The following is an 11495-nucleotide window of genomic DNA, read 5'->3' as shown; positions in this document are numbered from 1 at the left end:
AATAGGAGGAAAATAATCATTGGAATGGCTGGAATGGAATACACGGAATGGAGTCAAACATGTGGTTTCCCTATGATTGATGTGTTTGATACTGTTCTATTGATTCCATCCCAGCTATTACAATGAGCCTGTCCTCCTATAGCTCCTCCCACCAGCCTCCTCTGCTGTCTGGTCTGGTCCATGCCTTATGGTGCATTCTCTCCTCTTCCCAGTGTTCTTCTCCACAGCCGTGATGCTCCAGGCCCCTTTATGGACGTGTGAGTGGTGGCCAGAGGAGTCAGACAAGGAGATACAAGAGATGACCCTATCAAGCATCCCTGTTGACATGGTCTCAAAGGCCACACAAACCAAAACAGGAGATCGAAGCATTTGGGCTCCTTCATTCTGACAGCACAGATTCTTTGTACACTAAAGCTACTGAATTGTCATAAACACAAATAGCATCAAAACTTGTCCCAAAAAGACAGTTTAGTACCTTTGAGACTGATCAATGAAGGGAATGAGAATTGAGCCTATTTTATCTTCTCAGATTCCAGGATGCCATCTAAGCCCATCCCAATTTCAGAGCAGCTCTTCAACCAGCAGCTGAACCTGTCTCAGAGGAAGGCAGTGAAGCATATCCTGGCAGGGGAGTGCCGGCCCACCCAGTACATCCTTTTTGGATCCCCAGGGACAGGAAAGATGATCACCCTCATGGAGGCCATGCTGCAGGTTCTGTACTGTACACTTATCAACCCAATGGATATCACAACCTTTTACATTTACATTTGAGCAGACACTCTTATCCAGAGCGACTTTGTGTGTTCATTTTAAGATAGCTAGGTGAGACAACCACATATCAAAGTCGTAGTCAGTACAATTTTCAGTTATAAGCCAAATCAGAGCTAGTAGGAAAAGACACATGCAAGGTTTTGATATTTAATAGTGGGGGGTGATAAGACTGTGATGTCTTATTTAAGATCTTCTTTTAAGAGGTAGGGTTTCAGAGGTTTTTGGAAGATGGGCAGGGACTCTGCTGTCCTAGCATCAGGGGGAAGCTTGTTCCACCAATTGGGTGCAAGGACAGAGAAGAGCTTTGACAACCAGACCCGCGTTCAAATAGTATTTGTTTTCATTGAAATACTGGACTGTTTGGTTCAGCCTGCCCTGCCTGGAGTGCCAGATGTGCAGGAGTTTCACGGTAACTATGTTCCATTGATTCCATTGCACCTGGCAAGCTCAGTCAAGTTTCTTGTAATTGGTTGTATTTGGTTATTTACAAAAGTTGCCCTCATTCTAGTTCTCTGGATAAACAGTGAAATGTCTCCTCTTGTTTCCATTCTGTAGGTGTGTTACCACCTGCCCAGTAGTTAGGTTCTGGTGTGCACTCTCTTCAACAGTGCTGCTGACCTCATCTGTATCCAGCTCCATGACAGTGGGTTGCTGCACGCTATGATCCTGGCCCGCGTCAACACCTCCTGACAGGAAGAGGTACTGCACCCACCGCCTCGATCCCATTTTCTCTACCACTTTATGCCTCTGTCTGTATCTCCTGTAGGCAATCCCTGAGGTTATAAGGCAGTACTCTCTGGCTGGTAAGGACATCCGACATGCTTCCTTGGACAGGTTCGTGGTCAGTACCTGTACCACCGCTGGCCTTCTCTACCAGATTGGGCTGCGGTAAGGGACAAGAAGATAATAAGGCTCACTTATGTTAAAGGTCCAATGCAGCCATTTCTATCTCAATATCAAATCATTTCTGGGTAAAAAATGAAAGTACCTTACTGTGATTGTTATTTTTGTTGCTAGGACTGTCGAGGAGGAGTCTGAGTGTGGAGGAAATGGAAAACTAGCTGTTATTGGAAAAGGTTTGATCTATTGGTCTATTAACAAAACTCCTTCCCATCAAAACAGGCTGGATTTTCAGGCCGTCTTATCAAACAGTTCTTACAGTAGAAGTGCAGTATCATAATTTTCACAATTTCACAGTATTATTCCAACCTCATAGTGTGGAAATATATAACACAGGAAAATCACATTTGGGATTGCACTGGGCCTTTAAGGTCCATTGTTAACGTCCTTCATCATCGGAAGAACTCCTCTGAAGAGGATCACAATACATGTAATTAAATAATGAAAGTTGTTGTTTAATCCTTAGTGTGGCATTGATCCCCTAGGGCTTCTGTCAGAGAGAGACGGACAGGTTAGACTAAACAGAGTACACTACAGCCACAAAAAAACTGGAACACCCTTATTAAAGTGGTGCAACCGTTGAAAAACATTGCCCATCACATAACTGACAGAAGTCATAACAGTCACTGGATTTTGTGGCCTCTTGATCAAAAAGTGAATCGTATGTTCTGTTGCTACCCCCACCTTTCACATAGTTCTGTCTTGAGACCCCCGGCAGGTGGGTCCAATTGTGAAGACCAAGCTGGCACATGCATTGGGCCATGGGGTGTCCATGCTGGAGAGACTGATGGCCAACCCCCTGTACACAAGAGAGAGTGGGGGATACAACCCAAAGCTGGTGAATGCACACACACACACACACACACACACACACACACACACACACACACACACACACACACACACACACACACACACACACACACACACACACACACACACACACACTCCCTGTCAGTGCCATGGTCATCTAAATCATGCATAGTGAGTCACCAACTGAATCCAGATGATGCATATTTTTATACATAATGTTTTGTCTTGCATTGTAATATAATGTTTAACAGACACTTTTATTCAAAACGACTTATGGGTGGCCCCAGCGGATATCGAGCCCTCAACCCTAGGCGTTGCAAGCACCATGTTCTACCGACTGAGTCACACAGGATCACATTGTAAATAGGTGGCTCCAAAGTTTATTGCATTCTCATGGTGTCCTCTCTTCTCCCTCCAGGTGACAAAGCTGGTGTATAACTACCGTTCCCAGGAGGCCTTCCTGGCCCTGCCTTTAAGACTGTTTTACAGTGGGAAGCTGTGTGTCAGGGCCCAGAGGTCCATCTGCCCATCAAGGGATTCCATGGAGTCAGGATGAGGGCTCTATCTGTTTCTCTCGCTCTCTCGTTATGTTTCTTTCTGTCTTTCTCTGTCCAAAATAGACTCAAGACAATGGGATCTTTTTCAATAGTCTTTCCTTGAATCCATGTGGGATTCCACTGGGATTCTCTGCCTCTAACCCTATTACGGGGGCTGACTCACTGGTGCTCTTCGATGCCGTCCCTAGGAGGGGTGCGTCACTTGAGTGGGTTGAGTCTCTGACGTGATCTCCCTGTCCGGGTTGGCGCCCCCCTCGGGTTCGTGCCATGTGGGAGATTTTCGTGGGCTATACTCGGCCTTGTCCCAGGGTAGTAAGTTGGTGGTTGAAGATATCCCTCTAGTCATGTGGGGACTGTGCTTTGGCAAAGTGGGTGGGCTTATATCCTGCCTGGTTGGCCCTGTCTGGGGGTATCGTTGGACATGGCCACAGTGTCTCCCGACCCCTCCTGTCTCAGCTTCCAGTAATTATGCTGCAATAGTTTATATGTTGGAGGGCTAGGGTCAGTCTGTTATATCTGGAGTATTTCTCCTGTCTTATCCGGTGTCCTGTGTGAATTTAAGTATGTTCCCTTTAATTATCTTTCTCTCTTTCTCTTTCTCTTCTCTCGGGGGACCTGAGCCCTAGGACCATGCCTCAGGACTACCTGGCCTGTTGACTCCTTGCTGTCCCCAGTCCAGCTGGTCGTGCTGCTGCTCCAGTTTCAACTGTTTTGCCTGTGGCTATGGAACACTGACCTGTTCACCGGATGTTCTACCTGTCCCAGACCTGCTGTTTTCAACTCACTCTCTCAACCGCACCTGCTGTCTCTAACTCTGAATGATCGGCAATGAAAAGCCAACTGACATTTACTCCTGAGGTGCTGACCTGTTGCACCCTCTACAACCACTGTGATTATTATTATTTGACCCTACTGGTTATCTATGAACGTTTGAACATCTTGGTCATGAACTGTTATAATCTCCACCCAGCACAGCCAGAAGAGGACTGGACACCCCTCAGAGCCTGGTTCCTCTCCACCGGCCACAGCCAGAAGAGGACTGGACACCCCTCTAAGCCTGGTTCCTCTCCACCGGCCACAGCCAGAAGAGGACTGGACACCCCTCAGAGCCTGGTTCCTCTCCACCGGCCACAGCCAGAAGAGGACTGGACACCCCTCAGAGCCTGGTTCCTCTCCACCGGCCACAGCCAGAAGAGGACTGGACACCCCTCAGAGCCTGGTTCCTCTCCACCGGCCACAGCCAGAAGAGGACTGGTTCCTCTCCAGGATTCTTCCTAGGTTCTCGCCTTTTAAGGGAGTTTTTCCTAGCCACCGTGCTTCTACACCTGCATTGCTTGCTGTTTGGGGTTGTAAAAAGGGCTTTATAAATACATTTGATTGATTGATTGATTGATTGTGTCTTCGTCATGTCCTCTGTCCTCCCATTTCTCAATGTCTGCGTTTCCTCTCCTCGTCTCCCACTGACATGTTGGGGAACATTTTGACAAATACAGGTTTTCCTATCTTGTCGGCATCGAGCCTAGACGTTGAACATCAATAATGCCAGTCAGCTTTCCTTCTCTCATGGCACAGAGATGAGGGAGGGCAAAAACCCTTTGTGGTTCAACCCTGGAAAGGGGTACAGGTGATGCTGTACTGCTGCCAGCTGGCCAAGAAGCTCTACAATCCTGTAGCTGCCACTGACATTGGCATTATTGCTCCTTACAGGAAACAGGTCAGTATGGCATGGTGGGTACCATTCTGTTACAGTTTACTTGTTACTCGCCTAGTATTGCTGTAAAAATCCTAAAAAAAAAACATAACAAGTTCATTAGTCTGTCACAACTTGTACAGTGGTCCCTTTCCCTTAACCCTGAACACTGAACTGACCGGTCTGACCACCTGCACCTCTGCTCCTCAGCCAGAGAAGACCTGTGTGCTGCTCCACAGGGTGGGCCTGTCTGACATCATGCTGAGCTCTGTGTAGGAGTTCCAGAGACAGGAGTTCCTGGTCATCATCTTGTCCACGGTAACATTCCCCTCCTTCATTATTGAACTTGACTAATTTCTCCCTTTACAGGGTCTCAGGTCCATTCGTTTTCAATTCAGGGAATACATTCTGAAATATAAAAACACTATGTGTCACTTTTGTATGAGTTGTATATCACTTCACTTGCTGAATTGACTGAATTGTCGATGCAATTGACACCTATCTTAATACATCTAAATAAATGAGCTCTTGTTCCAGGTGAGGGAGAATGAGTCAGTGCAGTGCGGTGACCTGCAAAGCATCCTGTGATTGCTGTCCAACCCCCAGCGCTTCAACATGGCAGTCGTTCGGCCCAAAGCCCTGCTCATCGTTATGGGGAACCTGCATCTCCATAGCCAAGTACCCATGCTTCAGCCCTCTCCTCCAGTACTCTTTTGAAAACAAGGCCTTCCTGGGCGGTGACCCCCAACCTCTATCAGGGCTGCACACAGGTGTGTTTAGAGTGTATTATGCACCCCCCCCCCCCCCCCACACACACACACACACAATTTAGTAAAACATGAGTCAAAGCAAGAAACTTTAATTAGTCAGTAATAAAACACACACATCTCTTACTTTCTCCTCAGAGCTGCCAGTGAGAAAGAGGAGTGAGAGAGTTTGCTGTGCTCACTACTGCCCAGGTGTCCATCACTCCAACACTATTGGTCCTATTATGTTCAAATAGAGTTTTCTTCATTCATTTTTCACATTATCATGACTTGGCTCTCTACATTTGTTAATCTACACAGTGAGCTGCGTATGTGTTAATCAATGGAAATATGTATGGAGATGTCTTTGGAGAATGCACTCCAATTCCAAAGAGCAAACTTTAGATGCAGTTGTCATGCAGTCCACTGGGTGGCAGTAGTACATATGATGATACAAACCTTTGGTGTTGATTTTTCTTCTTATTGGGTTATTGGACTTTGACACCAGTGTCTATTTCATATTGTGCTAGCTACGTCAGTGTTGTATTGACAATGAGTCTATATCTAGCAACACTTCGAAAGGTGTGCTTTAGAAACATCCTGATATAATAGAAGAGGACTGGTGCCAGTGACTACCTGTGAGAAACCTATCATGAGTAAGAGAGGTACTGGGACCGTACCATGGTACCTGAGTCCCACATCAAAGAGCTCCTCAGGTAAACGGGGTCTGAAGCTCCCTGGCAGTGTGGCACATTCAAATAAAATCTGTCTCCTCCCTACTCATTAGAGTCCTATTGTGATTCAGTCCTAGCACCACCCCCTCTCCTATACTTTCTTGCTGGGCTCCACCAGGGCTGACTGCCACAGGAGAGTCAGCCTGTCAGTAGCACTCAGTTGTCACATCCAGTCTCCGGGTGGACCTATAGGCAGACACAGACAGACGCTGCCTGCCTGCCCTACCGGGGTGTTTAGACACACTGTCTCCTGCAGCCTAGCATGTGCTGTTACTCGCATTGCTCAACAGTGTCTGAGACACTTAAAAATAATAGTCACTCAATAGAATGGTCCCCCTTCACTGCCAGCAGGCTAAATATGACAACAACCAGGGACCTAAGAGGCAGGGTTATAGTATGTGTTTTTATATTTGGTTTTAAGTGTAGTTTCAGTATGTTTTCAGACCTGATTTGCTAGTTTTTATTTCTGTTTCCAATTTAGTTTTAGTGTTTGGAACAGAAAGCATGCCTGGGAGGCTAGAAGACATTTGTGTTGTATGGTGTTTTTTTGGGATGTCACTTCTTACAACTGGGGGTGAAGTAATAGATAAAGTAATGAGTCAGATCAAAGGTTAGGTTTATATGATAAAGTATCTGTGACTTGAATTTAAAAGGAATAGCGCCGAGACTGGTAACTCTCTCTCACCCATGTTTACACTAATGAGGAGTAGGGGTTTACACCAATGAGGAGTAGGGGTTTACACTAATGAGGAGTAGGGGTTTACACTAATGAGGAGTAGGGGGTTTACACCAATGAGGAGTAGGGGTTTACACCAATGAGGAGTAGGGGTTTACACTAATGAGGAGTAGGGGTTTACACCAATGAGGAGTAGGGGTTTACACTAATGAGGAGTAGGGGTTTACACTAATGAGGAGTAGGGGTTTACACCAATGAGGAGTAGGGGTTTACACCAATGAGGAGTAGGGGTTTACACTAATGAGGAGTAGGGGTTTACACTAATGAGGAGTAGGGGTTTACACTAATGAGGAGTAGGAGTTTACACTAATGAGGAGTAGGGGTTCACACCAATGAGGAGTAGGGGTTTACACTAATGAGGAGTAGGGGTTTACACTAATGAGGAGTAGGAGTTTACACTAATGAGGAGTAGGGGTTCACACCAATGAGGAGTAGGGGTTTACACTAATGAGGAGTAGGGGTTTACACTAATGAGGAGTAGGGGTTTACACCAATGAGGAGTAGGGGTTTACACTAATGAGGAGTAGGGGTTTACACCAATGAGGAGTAGGGTTTTACACCAATGAGGAGTAGGGGTTTACACCAATGATGAGTAGGGGTTTACACCAATAAGGAGTAGGGGTTTACACCAATGAGGAGTAGGGGTTTACACCAATCCAATGGTTTTTAACTTGTAAGAATTATCAAGTTAGCTACTGATTTCTAAGGCTATTTGAAACCACCATCTCCTAACAACATTTACCTGCCAGCTTCAATAGCTTGAAAACTTCACAAAAGCTTGAAACCCCCATTTCTGACCAAAGTTTAGGGGGAAAAAAGTCAAACTTCTATTTTATTTTTGGTTTCAACGATAATAGTTGTGGTGTTTTCAAACTGGTTTGTTAATTATTTTATTTCGGTTGACTAAATAGTTTTTTCAATATTATTTTTGTATTACTTTTAGTTTACTATATTAACCTTGCTAAGAAGTTGTGTTGACTACATGCAGGTGGAAAAGACAACAGTTTAATGCGTTACTCCCATGTTTTAGGCATTCTGTATGGAAGGGGCAACATGCTGACTGACTACTCTCAGGATAGCCAAGCTAACATACCTACAAATGATCCACCGCTCCAAGTATTATTGTTTGACATTTCAATATAAAGAGTTTTTGGTTTGTTATTCTTTTTGCTTGCCAGGTGAGAGGTGTTGCCATATTCAGAAATGAAAACTTGCTGACATGGACATATAGGTTTAACAGTAGAGAAGTGGTTGGAAGTGTACAGAGCTCATTCCGCCAGTGCAGTACTGATTCAATGACCAGTTTGTCTGAACACCTTTTCTACTATAAAACCATACCGAATAAGATGATCATTAACATAAAGACGACTATGTTAACCAATGTGATCATCAGTGAACATATTTGTCTGTGTGGGAGTGTGCCTCTGTGACTCCTTACTGGTCTTTTATAGACAGGTGCCCAAAGGAACCGTAGTCCCCACTACCAACACAAACACACCGTCTACAGACAAGCAGGGGGGCCGTTAGAAAGAAAAACAGTCCCCTGCAGGGATAATGGCAGAGGCAGCTTGTTAAACGTATGACACTATTGTTCTGAAAAATTGGTCTGTGACTCTAATTGCCCAGTTAGGCCCCTCAGTAAGTCTCATCGTCTGAACCCAGGGCCCCGGCTCAGATCAGACTGGGGCTGGGCAGGCACCAAAGCCTTACAGGATGGCCGCTTGGCTGAGGCCGATGGGATAGGGGCCAGCCAGACTGAGCCTATATTCAGAAATCAAATCAAATCAATTTGTATTGGTCACATACACGTGTTTAGCAGATGTTATTGTGGGTGTAGCGAAATGCTTGTGTTTCTAGCTCCAACAGTGCAGTATTATATAATAAGTAATATCCAACAATTTCACAACAATACACACAAGACACACAAATCTAAGTAAAGGTATTGAATTAAGAATATATAAATATATGGACAAGCAATGTCAGAGCGGCACAAACTAAGATACAGTAGAATAGAATAGAAAGAGTCTTAGAGAAGGGGTACTGCCCTAGGATCAGTTTTGCATTTAATATCGTAAGGAATGCGATCCTAGATCAGCACTCCTACTCTGAGACGCTTTATGAATATAGGCCCTGGGGCTTATATTGATTTGCCTGGCACTTCTACAGTCTGAGCCTTGGTACTGTTCCTTGTGCATGTGGCAGCACTCAGACCAAGCCCTATTACTGACTCAAGCCCTCTGGGCGCAAGCCCATCAGAGATACACATCTGGTTTGAATTGAGTTACTTATCAACTGTGCTTTAATTTTGTGCTGCTGAAGTTTGAGCGAGACAGAGGGAGTGAGAGAAGCGGCATGTCATTAGAAGCAGAGCCTGGACCACCAGTCTGCATCGCAGTGGGATATCTCTTCTAGTTGTCTGATGAGAAGGTAGGATGAGAGGGTAGGAGCACCCTGTGGCTGTCTGCCACCAATATGACACAGTGTTCCTCCCAAACTGTAATGAAATCTTTTTTCCGTGATAATCATCTTTCTCCAGGATTTTCTTGAATACTTTTATACCCTAATGTTGTGGTTCCCATCTCCGGTCCTCGAGTAACCCCAACAAAACACATTTTTGTTGTAGCCCCGGACAAACATAGCTGAATCAACTAGGTGAGGGCCTGATGATTAACTCACAAGTTGAATCAGATGTGCTTGTCAGGGACTACAATACAAATGTGTACTGTTGGGGGTATATGAGGACAGGAGTTGAGAACCACTACCCTAACGTGAGATATAAAGCAGAATAGGTAAGAAATTGCGTGGTTACTTTTTGCACCAGCTTTTTAAAAGTAAAATAGCGAAGTTGGTTCTATGATTTGAAAGTGTCAATAATTGGCAAGAGAAATGGTATGTTGTGAATGCCATTGCAGCATAAGGTACAACATTTACACTCCCCTCCATATTTATTTGAAATGTGAAGCTAAAATTTGACAACATACAGCATTTTGAATTTGAGATTTTGAGATTTGAAATGTTTCATATGAGGCAACAGTACAGAATGTCACCTTTTATTTGACGGTATACGTTCATATATATATATATCTTTTACCTTTTAGAAATTAAATCTCTTCATGTATCTAGTATTTTTTTATGTGTATTTTGTTTTCCATAAGTATTTGGATAAATTCACTTGTACTGTATTACAGTAGTCAAAAGTGTAGTATTTGGTCCCATATTCCTAGCACGCAATGACGACATCAAGCTTGTGACTCTACAAACTTGTTGGATGTATTTGTAGTTTGTTTTGGTTGTTTCTCGGATTATGTTTTGTCCAATAGGAACTGAATGACATTAATGTTAACCTCTTGTGTAATTTTTTCGTCACTTCTCTTGTAAATAAGAACAGCAGATGTTTCTGAACACTTCTACATGAATCAAATCAAATCAGATTTTATTGGTCACATACACATATTTAGCAGATGTTATTGCGGGTGTAGCGAAATGCTTGTGTTCTTAACACCAACAGTGCAATAGTATCTAACAATTCATGAATCCTGAATAATGATGAGTGAGAAAGTTACAGAGGAACAAAGACCATTAATCATCACTTCTATGTACGATTACAGAGCAACATTTACACATTTTAGCTTCACTGTCCAAATAAATATGGAGGGGAGTGTATGTCATTATATGATTGTCTGGGGGCTCACGAATGGCGCAGCGGTCTAAGGCACTGCATCTCAGTGTAAGAGGCGTCACTACATACCCTGGTTCAATTTCAGGCTGTATCACAACCAGCCATGATTGGGAATCCAATAGGGTGGCACACAATTGGCCCAGTGTCGTCTGGGTTAGGGGTAGGCCGTCATTGTAAATAAAAATTTGTTCTTAACTGATTTTCCTGATTAAAAAATATGTGTCTGTCTGCTGCAGTCAAGTTTGATCTGATTGCTACAGTAGGTAGACAGAGCTTGCTGTTGTTGTAGCATTTAGCATGTGCATCAGACTGTAATCTAGGGTCACATCAAAGCCCAGTGAGCCAGACAGAAACACGTCTCCGCTAATGGGAGTGTGATCAGAGCTGGGCTCAGGACCCTTCTTCTCAGGAAACCGAGACATGAAAGAGACTCAATATTGAGGAGACTCTGCCTGTCTGTCTACACAGAAGAAAGAAGCCCACACTGTTTCTTCAAAAATAAAGGAAAATATGAATTATAAACATTCTTGATTTCACATGTCATATTTAAATGCCAGTCAATGTTTCAGAACTTTGTCTCAAATATAAATGTGTGTTTCATGTACTTCTGTCTTTACAGCAGTGTTCTCAAAACAATGGCTCACAAGACAAAAATTATATATACATGAATACATAACTGCTCAGCAAAGTGTCTTATGTGAACCAATCAGCAGGAGGTATTTCTAATGTAAAAGTCAATAGATTTAATGGTGAAAATAAGCCCAGGAGACTGATAGTTTTGCATTGTAATGTCTTGGCTGTGATTGCTCTCATAATGCCCCCCGCCTCTATTCACTATTACCCCCTATGTCTGCAGTCATCACAAAACT

General features: G+C 43.9%; 1 pseudogene; it reads left to right on the top strand.

The window, feature by feature from the left end:
* Positions 1–537: 537 nt before the first annotated feature.
* On the top strand, positions 538–5734 carry LOC135556889 (RNA helicase Mov10l1-like; annotated as a pseudogene).
* The last annotated feature ends 5761 nt before the right edge of the window (positions 5735–11495 follow it).

Source organism: Oncorhynchus masou, chromosome 15, assembly GCF_036934945.1.
Source record: "Oncorhynchus masou masou isolate Uvic2021 chromosome 15, UVic_Omas_1.1, whole genome shotgun sequence".
In the NCBI taxonomy this organism is placed as follows: Eukaryota; Metazoa; Chordata; class Actinopteri; order Salmoniformes; family Salmonidae; genus Oncorhynchus; species Oncorhynchus masou.
This window is presented reverse-complemented; position numbering and strand designations above follow the sequence as displayed.